At 50.2% G+C, this 11,183-nt stretch overlaps 1 protein-coding gene across 2 annotated transcripts in view; it reads left to right on the forward strand.

Annotated features, from left to right (window-relative positions):
- Window positions 1-11,183, forward strand: part of PTPRB (protein tyrosine phosphatase receptor type B) — a 106,030-nt gene that overhangs the window by 13,904 nt on the left and 80,943 nt on the right. The gene's annotated exons all lie outside the window — the stretch shown is intronic.

An 11,183-nucleotide genomic window follows, 5' to 3' on the forward strand; every position in this document is an offset into this window, starting at 1 on the left:
CATCCACCGCCAATGTCCATCCACCGCCAATGTCCATCCACCGCCAAGGTGAGACGGTCACGTTGAGTAGCCATGCTTTTCTATTGCGTAAGTGTTTTGAAGTCTGTGTGTATCTACTATTTAATAGGTTCCAGTTTTCTAATATATATAGTTTTATTCAGGGTCCAATTATCCAGTTGCTTTTTCTCTCTTCGAATTCCCCCCATTTTCGCCTCTCAATCACCGTTCAACTCCCACCTCAGCACACACACACAAGTGTAAGAGAGCGAAGCGAAGGAGGCAATGATTACTGTTCAATTTAGTGACTTTGGAGAATTTCAGGCACTCGGCAGATATCTCCTGAGGACCTGACTCATGTCAGAACAGAGTGGTTGAGAACTCGGGCTTTGCGTCGAACGCCTCTTGCTGGGCAGTGTCTGGGTGAGTCACGTAAGCTCTCAATGCATCCATCTCCTCACCCAGAGTGGGCACTCCGCCTGGAGGGCTTCAAGGCCTGGGGGAGAGGACACAGGCATTCCTGGTCCTTAGAAAGCGTTTGAGGAGTAGTAGCTGCTGTTGCCGTTTTTCATTGCGACATAGGGGTGAACGACAGATGCTACACAGCGTCTGCAAAGAGGAGCATCTAGGGCTGAAAACGAAGCCAGGGCTGTGTGCAGGAGCTGTGCTGAGCGCTTCACGCACTCCAGGAGTGGTGCTTCTGACCATCTTCCGTCACTGAGTGGCAAACAATGACAGTCTGCCACTTCTCGTGATTTTCTGGGCAGTGGGTGGTCCCCCCGCTGGAGTCACTCTTGGAGCTGCATTCAGCCTGGGGGTCAGCCGAGCGGGAAGATTCACAGCAGCCTCAGGTGCGTGGCCAGCGGGTCGGCGCTGGCTGCAGGTTCGGAGTCTCAGTTCCCCTCCAATGGCTCCGCCCCGGTGGGCTGCACCAGCCTCTTGACACGGTGGCTCAGGGAAGCTTTGCGGGAGGCAGAGGCGGGAGCTACAGGTCTCTGTGGGCCTGGGCTCTGGAATTGCAGGATGTCATTTCGGCCACATTCCGTGGGCCGACGCAGTCACAAGCCAGGCCAGCTTTGAGAGACGGAGACACAGCCTCCACCTCCTGACGGGAAGAGCTGCGAAGCCACAGTGCAGAAGGGCATACCGTTGGGTGGGAGGAATCAGCAGTCATTAAACAATCTATCATAGTATTTATCGTTGTATTATTCCTTTGCAGATGCCTAGTTTACGCTTAAAGAGGTTAAGGACTTGCCTAAGGTCAAATGATCAGAGTGGCAGAACAAGAAGGGCACACACGCACACACACTGCACACACGCATATGTGGTCACCTCGTTCTCTCACACAGAGGTCCTGTTAATGAAGGTCGAAGCCAGGGAGGACATGATTGGAGCCTAGCGACCGCTTGTTAGCGCTACCTCAAAGTTGTCCCAGGCTGGTTCTTTCTGTGGAAGAATTTTCCCTCCTTTCTCCTTCTCCCTCTTTGCTCACGTCCTTACCTGCTAGTGTGAGGGATCTGACTTGGGAAGGTTGTGAATTTGGGCCAGTCCTTCGCTTCCCAACTCTCTCTCTCACCCTGGACATGAATTAAGTGAATTTGTATGTCTCTCTTGCCAGGAGTAGCGCCTGGAAAACAGTGTTTAATGAATGTTGCTAATATTTAATTGATTAACATCACTGCTGCCGTTACAATTTCACATAGCCTCTCGCGTGGCTGTGTGTCTGCACAAGGACAAAGGTGCTGGGACAAGAGCTTGTCTGTAGAAGGAGTCAGGATGTATGCAGACCAGAGGCAGGTGTCAGAACTGCGCCCTGCACGTAGCAGCAGTTCCCTGCGGGCGAGGGAGGCAGCGGTGGGGGCAGGAGGGGGAGTTGAGTGCAGAGAAGCAGCCCCAAGGGGGGGTGGCCCTTGGAGTCCGTTTCAACCTCAAGACCTGACGAGCCTGCGCCCGTTCTTTGAGCGGTGGGCTCGGAAGCTCGATCTGGACCCGGCCCAGCCTGTGATGGCGGCGGCGGTGGTTTGACACGGTGGGTCGGAGGAAGCTGGTCTGAACGCCGGTGGGTCAGCTGCTAGCTGCTCAAGCGGTCGTCCTTGCGCCTCTCTGAGACAAGTGTAATCTCGGTACTCTATCTGCCTCATGAGACCGTTCTGAGGGTTAGAGGCTGATTAAGCGAAGTGCTTGGTACTCTGGCTGCGCGGGGAAGCGTTCGCCAGTGTGGCCGTTACTGCCCACCCCTCCTTGCTTCTGCATCTCTCCCACTCTGCCTCCCTCGTGCAGCTGGGGAGAGCCGGCTGAGCTAACGCTCTGTGTGAAGATGCTTTGAAAGGGACGAGATGCTGAGCCTGCACTAGAAACGCTCCTGGCTGCCTCTGATTCTGCTGAAAGCCCTCAGTCTTGTTTGGGACACACGCCCTCCTCCCCTCCCCACCGTCTGCCGGCCTCGGGGAGCAACTGCGTTTCCTCGGCTCAGGAATGGCCCTCGTGGTGCTGCTCTGGGTTTGATGGTTCTGTGTTTCCTTCTGTTTGGCTTTCAAAGAGGTCACAGCCCAGGGAGTCTCCACATAAGTGAGACGGCAAATGCACCCCCACCCCTAGTCTGGGGTAAACTCCCGTATCATGTTGCTTAGGTCACACAGGGGTCTCCCACGGCCACCACTGTTCTGTGGCCAGAACTCAAGATAGGACAGTATCCCCTCCACTGAGGCAAACCCCTGGGGGGAGAAGAGCACGGATGGAGGAACCCAAGAAATGAACCATCCCCGACTCATTCCTCGTGGACAAGGACCCCAGACTATCGAGTGCCAATGGGATGAAACAGACAGCTTCTGAGGCTGCTGGTGGGGCAGAAAGGCTGCACTGGGGAGCAGTAGATGTGAGAGGGGTGGGTCCCCAAAGACCCTCATTCAGAATTACCATCATTTGAGCCTAATTCTGACAAACGGCTGCAGTTTTCCGCTAAATCCAGCTGATTTAGCACGTGCCGATAGCATAACGTGGCTTATGATTCACTCGACCTCCTCCGGCTTTAGAATCTCAAGGGTTTTTCTTTTCTTTCATTTTCTCTTAGTTATAGGTGATTCACGTTACTCTCCATTTTGTGCACAAAAAGGCTGTGTTCATATTTTGTCACAATCTATCGTGTGCACATAAAATGCAACCATGAAACAGAACGTGTGCCTTGAAATGCTCTTTCCATGCCAGCATTTCTCTGGCACGCTGGCTTCCCCGGGCGGCCAAGGTCTCCCCCAGGCGAGGCTGATGCAGTGGGAGAGAGAAGGGTGGAGCGAGGGCAGAAGGGATCAGAGGAGGAGCCGGGACGTGCTCACAGAGACGGGAAGGCTGTGGCTCCCTGCCCTGGCCTTAGTACATCTGAATTACCTGGGAGCTTTTCAAAAGTACTGATTCTGCAACTCCGCCTCAGACCCACAGTCAGGATTTACTGAGGGGGGACCTCAGCACCAGAGTGGAAGCCCACCCACTGATGCTAATGTGCGGGTAGGGTTGTGATCCATTGGAGAATAATCACCTGTTAGAGAGAAGACTGAGCAGGAGAGAAGAGGACAGGTCCTGCTGGAGACACGGACCTGCAAGTGACCCCCAGACGCAAATGGAAGATGCTGCAGACGGAACTGAGCCGAATCTCCCCAAAGCCGAGGTCAGAAGATAATTTTAAAAGGCGGAGGAATTGTTCCAGATTGAGAACAATTGAGAGACTTGACAACTAAATGTAATGCAGGATCCTGGGTGGGATCCTTAATAGAGGAAAAAAACAAAAACAAAAAAGTGCTAAAAAGGACATTATTGAGACAATTGACAAAGTTGAAGTGTGGATTGTGGGTTAAAGCCTTATGTCAATTTTTATTTTCCTGGATTTGATTACTTTACTGAGATTACACACAGTTCAGGATACATGGAGCCTACTCTGAAATGGTTCAGGTAAAAATATCACATTCAGAGGGAAAGAGAGAATGATATAGCAAATTTGGCAGAATGTCCAAAAAAACCCACATGTGTCTGGGTAAGGTATGTGGAAGTACTCTGTATGATTACTGCAACTTATCTCTAAGTTCGAAATTATTTCAAAACAAAAAAGTTTAAAAATAGAAAGAGTGGTTTGCTTAAGGGCTTTTAGACGGTCCAGTGGACACCGCTGAGTCAGGGAGCCCAGCGGCTCAGACCTGGTTCCTCGAGGACCAGGAGGAGAGAGGGCCGGAGAGAAGAGCACAGACACCGGGAGAGAAACGGTGGTGAATTTGCAAAAAAGAGCAATAAAGACAAGCGACAGCGCTGGGGGATGAGCCAGCTGCTAAGTATGGAGATGGGATCGAGAACCCTGGAAAAGGCGCTGAGCTCTTCAGATCTGGGCGGGTAACCCCGGCTGCACAGTGGGGGCACCCGCATGCTACCCGCCCGCGGACTGACAGCCTCAAGGGCCAGTCGTCGTGAAGCTTGGCGAAATCGACCGCAGGGCAGACGCTGGAATTGCAGGAGTGTCTTTGAAGTGAAAGTGCTTCCCACTCTTCCCACACTTTGGGGAGCTGGCAAGAACACAACGTTGCTAAACCCAGAAGATCCTCCGCTGGACTGGGGACCCCTCTATTTGGGGGTGCACAAGAGACACCTGTTTCTTCACCCAGGCTCTCCTGATGGATCTCCCACAGATCTGGGCCGAGGAGCACACCCCGCGTGTGTGGCTTTACTGGCACCTGCCTTCATCTGTGTGTCTGTGGACGTCTGTGTGTCTGTGGACGTCTGTGTTTGCTGCTCTTTCTGGAGGCTGAGCTCCAGCCCAGGACAGCAGAGTGGCGGCGAGGAGCCATGGAGTGTGCTGTGTGAGAGTTTTGCCCCTGGTGGCCTGAATCAGGTGACCTCCCCACGATTCGAGAAGGATTCCATCTTCCCTGGAGTCAGTTTGTCCACTGGAGCAGGAGCTGCTCGGTGCTGGTTTGTCGTGAGGCTGATGTGCGGGTGCCCGTGGCTTCTGTGATGCCAGGGTTCCAGGTCTGCACTGGAGCCTCTCGAGAGCGCAGCTGTGTGTCAGACTCACACGTTCTGTGCTTCCAGGCCCCTGTGTAGCTGGGGCGCCAACGTTTACTGTCAGTGTGAGGTGGACGTGGAGGCTGAGCAGCCTGGGACATGGGCACATGATGAAGAGACGTTACTCCTCCCTTCAAGAGGGTTCTGATCTAGCAATGGCTTTATCGTCACATTCTTGAAAAACGTGATAAGATCCTTTGATCTTCCATTTGGTCCCTCAGAGACGCCCTGAGTCTGCTCCCCCGCAGGGCAGTGTGGGAGGGGGAGCTGCACCGAAGAGGCAGCGTGGGGGCCCAGCAGGCCTCCAACTTTTGATTTTTCAAAGAAAAGTAAAAATCTGGAGTTTTTTACATATAAAGTTTTTTTTCTCAACGTTACCTACTTACCCCAGTTTTTTAAAACAATGTTAAGATCACGCTATGAAAGCCAGAAAAGGCATGTGTCCTGGCCAAATAGTGAGCCCCCCGCCACCTCCAGAGAATTCATGGGAAACAATGTTCCAGCAGCTGATGCACAGAGGAAAGAAGACAGAGTCTGCACCCTCCCATCATCGCTTCCTGAGGGAGAGGAAACGGGGCATCGTTTCTTTTTGTTTTTATTTTCCTCTTCCTTTAAGCCGATGTGAGCTATGTTTTGTTTACCTACCACCTTAGGGTTTGGATATTCGTGAAAATCATGACCCGGCTCCTGGAACCACATGTGCACCAGCCAGCCCACAGACAGCCCCTCAGGAGGCGGTGACGCCTTGACCGGGCTCATATGTGAGCACTCGTTTCCGAGGGTGGGGCGGGACGAGAGGCAGCAGCAGCACTGGCGGTTGAAAAAGTGACCAGCCCACAGCCTCCTCCAGTTTTAAGTTGTCTGTCTGTGTGTGGTCACACAGCTACGACAAAAGCTACGCAAAGCCCATTTCCCCCAGATTAAAAGAAGAAAACTGGGGGAGGGGAGGAGGGTGAGAAATCAGTGTAGAAAAAAGTGGCAGGAAACCCTGGAGATGTGTCTGAGAGATGGAGAGCCTGCTGTTGGAGGCAAATCCGGGGCCCCCACCTTCCCTCCCAGGGTCCAGAAAGTTGGCGCCACCAACAGTCATTCTGTGTCTTCCTGTTCATCTACCAAAGAGGTTCTGTTGGGCACGAGATTGAAGCAACGATAACTTATTGTCGTTTGGATGTTCCCAGAAGGACGTTCTCATCCACAGACTTCGTCATTCTCTAGCACCACCGGGTGCTCAGCATCCACAGTTATTGTCGTTCTTATACAATTATCAACTCGTGATCACAGGGTCTCACCTTGCTGAGCCCTTCAGCCCGGGGCTGCGCTGTACGTAGCACACACACCTTCGTGCAGTCCTTGCAACCGACCCTCAAATGCCTTCCTCATTTCCATTTTCCTGGAGACCTATGACCTAGGAAGGTTACAAGCTAGGGTGCCAGAAAGATTCCTTGAAATATAAGTATCCCAAAATGGTATCTCTAAACACAAAACAGGATGGTCGTGGTCCTTTTTTAAAAAACTGCTTATCAAAATTATCTCACCTCGAATTTTAATGGGCTTCTTTCTAAATGCGCGCCACCTGCTACAGGTTAAAATTGTGTTCACTTTTGCCGTAATTTGCTATTGAGCCAGTTCAAATGAAAACTCAGAAAAGGATTTGCCATCTTGAAATTGTTTTTAATTGACACATTCCCTGATGGCTAGGCTTTCTTCTTTTTAAAAATATCTGGAGAAACACACACAAGAGTCGCATAACAGAAGTGCTTCCTCGGAGGAAAAGAATCGGCCTGTCATCTAACACTTAATAAGTTGGAAGCCTGTTGATCCTTTCTCCTTGAGCATCCGTACTTTATTGGGAAGTTAAAAATATCAAAACATGCATATTATATATTATGATAATATTATAATGTATAACATGCATATTATATACTTTAAATATATTATTGTATTTTATACATTATGTCACCAATCTACTTATTTGACACATTCTAAAATTAAGACCTTCTAAATCATTTACACAGCTTCTTGTAACCGGAGAGCTCAGTGAAGTTTAAACTCATGAACTCTCTTTAATATAAAATGACCCCTGGTTCAGGGTTTAGGGTGGGAGTCTGACAATCTAAGACTTTTTTGGAGTTTGAATAGCTCTTTCTCACCAGCTGGAGCAGGAAGGCTTGCTCACACACACTTGCACACACGCATTACTGGGCCCCAACGCAGCCATCCTGACCCCTCAGGTTGAGGAAGGGCCCCTGGACTGATGTTCCCAGCAAGTCCTCCGATGATGTGACATTGCCTGTGGGAACCACTGTTCTCGAGGACCCCCCTCCCGCCCTCCCCTTTCTCCTGGTCCCCCCTCCATCTTCCCTTCATCCTCATCTTTTCCCACTGATTTCTCTTTCTCTTAAAAATCAGTCCTTTTACTCGTGCCCCCTTCCCTCTTCCTGTTTCCCTCCCACCCTCCCGGATGGTAGCTGAGGCATCCAGCAGGAGCTTGTTTAGAAGGACTTGTTTAGAGTATTTTTTCTCATAACAGTATTTACTGAGCCGCTACAAAGATGCATCATACATTCATTCATCCATCCACTCAACAAATATTTGTTGAAACTCTCCTTTCATGCCAGGGTCTGAACAAGACAGACAAAGACTGCCCTCAGAGAACCCCCACATGCCCAGGGAAGGCAGACAATACAATGTATCAATAATTAGATTTTTACCAAATCTCGTCAATGCTCAGAATTAAACAAATGGGTTGCTGAGACAAAAAATTATAAAAGGACACTCTTTCCTTGTGCGGTCAGAAAGGACCTGGCCCCATTTGGGCGTGTTTAAGCTAAGACCTAAAAGTTGAGAGGAGGATAGCCAAGCAGAGCCCCTGGGGAGGAGTGGTCCCAGAGGATGAAATGGTAGGCACAAAGGTCCTGGGGCAGGAAAACATCAGTTCTGAGGAGGTGTCTCCAAAACCTAAACCAGAGCCTGGTGCACAGTATGTGGTCAGTGAGTATTTGTAGAATGAATGAGTAAGTGATCATCACCCAGGCCACTGGAGCATAGGAGGCAAGCAGGAGGGAGGTGAGGGGTGGGCAGAGGCCAGGTCATGAGGACATTTTAGGTCACGGGTGATGAGTGCAGGATTAACCAATCAACCTTATCAGTCCACTGCCCTCCCCTCGTGCAGCAGCTGTCCCCACGCCCAGCTCAAAGCCTGATCTAAGGGAGCAGTTTTCACAGTGTGGCCCCTGGACCCCCTTGACCAGCTGTATCACTCAACATGTATGTTCATCATGTGACAAGAACCGAGTCTTCATCCATGAATTCATAATTAGTGAATATGTAAATTAGAACAATTATTAATTAATTGCCAGGACAATTTTTTTTAAAGGCAGCTGTTTATTCACTCATGTCTAATCAGAAGCAGCCCCACCCTTCCCGTGCGGTCTGGGAAAGGTTTCCTCATGGCACAGAGAAGACATTGTCCCCTGACAAGTCACAGAGAGGCTGGTCCCAAATTCCTGGAATGCGGTAACTTCTAAAGCAGACACAGTGTCATTATGCAGGATAATGGGTTCAAACGAGTGGAGGAATTCCAAACAAAGCTGAGAACAAAGAAAAAATGAATCCATTTATTTATGCTTTGGACACTAGTTTCAAATAAACTTCTCATTGATAAGTTGATAAGAAAAGATGGTATCTGGCAGCTCTTCCGAGTCCCACTGCCTCAAATCCCTTAAAATTCTAATTTCTCACAGCAATACAAGTGCCTTTAAGTGGAAAATGTAATCAGTAAAAGCCTGAGTTTAAACTTCCCCTCATTGTTTCGTGAAAGTTAATTCTGACGGGTTACTTAGGACCCGCAGTTATTGGGTGGGGGGGGGGGGGGGTGTTGTGGGCCTCAAGCTTCTCGAAAAAAGAGCTGGCAATTACAGACTTGGAAACGAAGCGTCTGTGGCCCCTGGTCCTGTCCTTCATGTATCCCAGAATGCTTCACGTGCATGGATGTGGAAATAGATGGAAGACAGCCCATGATTCTAACTGCATGCGTCTCTCCCTGACAGATCACAAATAACATCATTGTATTTACAAAAGTCACTCCTTCTTTTCCTAATTCCTGTTCCCAAGGGCACTCTTGGCAGACCATTGTGAATGACAGAATCTGGAAGAGTCTGAACTGTGTGGTTAGAGGATATTTTGTTAGTGCCCAGACAGTATATTGGAAATGAAGTGTAATTTTAAAATTAACTTACAGGGCAGAGTAGGTTGGTGGCACGAAGTGTTGAGGGGAAAAAAAGATGTTTAGGAAACTTGGAGGAGAGAGGATTTATTGAAGGTTTTTGCCAAGCACTGAAGAGTATTTAGTATATTTGGGTGAGAAGATTCCAAATCTAAGGGGCAATTTATGAGAAAATTTTATAAACCTTAATGGAAAAGACGAGGAGAAGGACAGGCAGCAGAAGTTAAGAAAGTGCGACCTATGTGCCTTTGAACGAGAGCAAAAAGCAGGCTTTGTGGGCACCCTATCACCAGGCAAAGTGACACCGCACCTCGCATTAAAGCTTCAGCGGTGCCTTAGCACGTGTGATCTTGCTCACGCCTCATGGCCCCCCTGGGAAGCAGTCAGAGCAGGCGTTACTCCGGTTTTGCAGACAAGGAAACCACATTGTTTTCTGAAGGTAGCAAGAAAAGAAAAAGTGGTGTTGAAAAGGACTCAAGCTGACAGAAGACCCCTGTGCAGGCTGACAGCCCCCGCAGGCTCCAGGCACCTGACAGTGAGGAGGGGCCGTCCCTGGGAGCATGCCAGGCTGTGAAAAGCCATTGAACTTGAGGCCAAAATACGGAGGGCAAAGCCTCTTTTGTGAGACAAGTGACCTGGGCAGAGAAGGAGGAAGGATTCCGTTTTCCCAGAAATACACGCATGTTTTAGGTTCCACCTTCTTTGAGTGTTTACTAACTTGAAAAGGAGATTTGAGATCTCTTGTCTGGCAGCAGATTAAAAGCCTATAGAATCTTTGAAGGAGTGGAAACTCCATTTTTTCATTGAGATTTTTAAAAAACATATTTTCTAAAAGAATTGAAACAACTTTCACTTTTTTCCTTGAAGGAAACATGGCCAATATAGTAGCCAATAATATAGCTTTATGTATGATCTGTCTATTTGAAAAAGAAGGGACTATGTCATGCTTTAACTGGTGTAGCTCCAGAGTATTCTGTCGGGAAAATTGAAATGTGGACTCTCATCTCTCCTGGCAGTTGTCAAGGATGGCAGCCAAAGTAGACCAGTCAGACATGGTGAAGGTTGTTGATCCTTTGCTGTCATCGCCTGTGTACGGCGGAACATTTTTGCTCTTCGGTTATTGGGAACTCTCTTAAAATCCGTTTTCAGATACACGATCATTCAGGTACTGAAGCAGCCACTAAAAAGTGTAAAGTCAGTGCTGAAAACTGAGTGAATTGCAATTTCATGTAATTCGTGGGGGAGCTGAGCCGTCAGTAGTATTTTCCACAAACGAGAGTTTCTGTCTCTTGAAGTATGGAGGGAGGGGCTTTACCTACTGGATGGTGGGAGATGGACGGGCTTCGCCTGCGGGCTGAACAGCTGGTTGCGACGGCATTCGTTCCTGGTCCTAAGATTTAGGGAGGACACAGACGTCTACACAAGAGCAAGGGGAAAGTGAACGGCAGGAAACGGTCAAGTTGACAGTGACAGATGCTTCTGGGGTCTTTTGTCTTGCCGGTGTCGGGGATGCGCGCTGGGACGCGCGAGCGCTTCGAGGTGAGAAGGGCAAAGCGCTCCGCGAAGAGGCTCCAGGAAGGAGCGCGCGGCCGGGAAGTCGGCCGGGGTCAAGTTTAATGCCGGGAAGAGACACGGAGAAAGCAGATGCGGGGTAGGAAGGAAGCTGGGGGAGGGGGCGCTGGGGGAGGGGTGCGAGCGAGGGTGGGAGGGGGCACGCCGGGCCGCGGGGCCGCAGCGAGAGTCGGGGAGGGGGCGCGGGCGCGGGCGCGGGGCGGCCTGGGACCCCGGCGGCTCGGGGGCGGCTCCTCGGGCCCCCCCGCCCGGCGCATTGTTCCTCGGCCCCGAGACGAGGAAATTGCCTTTTGATTGCGGAAGTCGGCGGCCGGGCCGGGCGGGCCGCGCTCGGAATGGCCGCGTGGGG

This window comes from Equus quagga, chromosome 1, assembly GCF_021613505.1.
Source record: "Equus quagga isolate Etosha38 chromosome 1, UCLA_HA_Equagga_1.0, whole genome shotgun sequence".
Classification (NCBI taxonomy): Eukaryota; Metazoa; Chordata; class Mammalia; order Perissodactyla; family Equidae; genus Equus; species Equus quagga.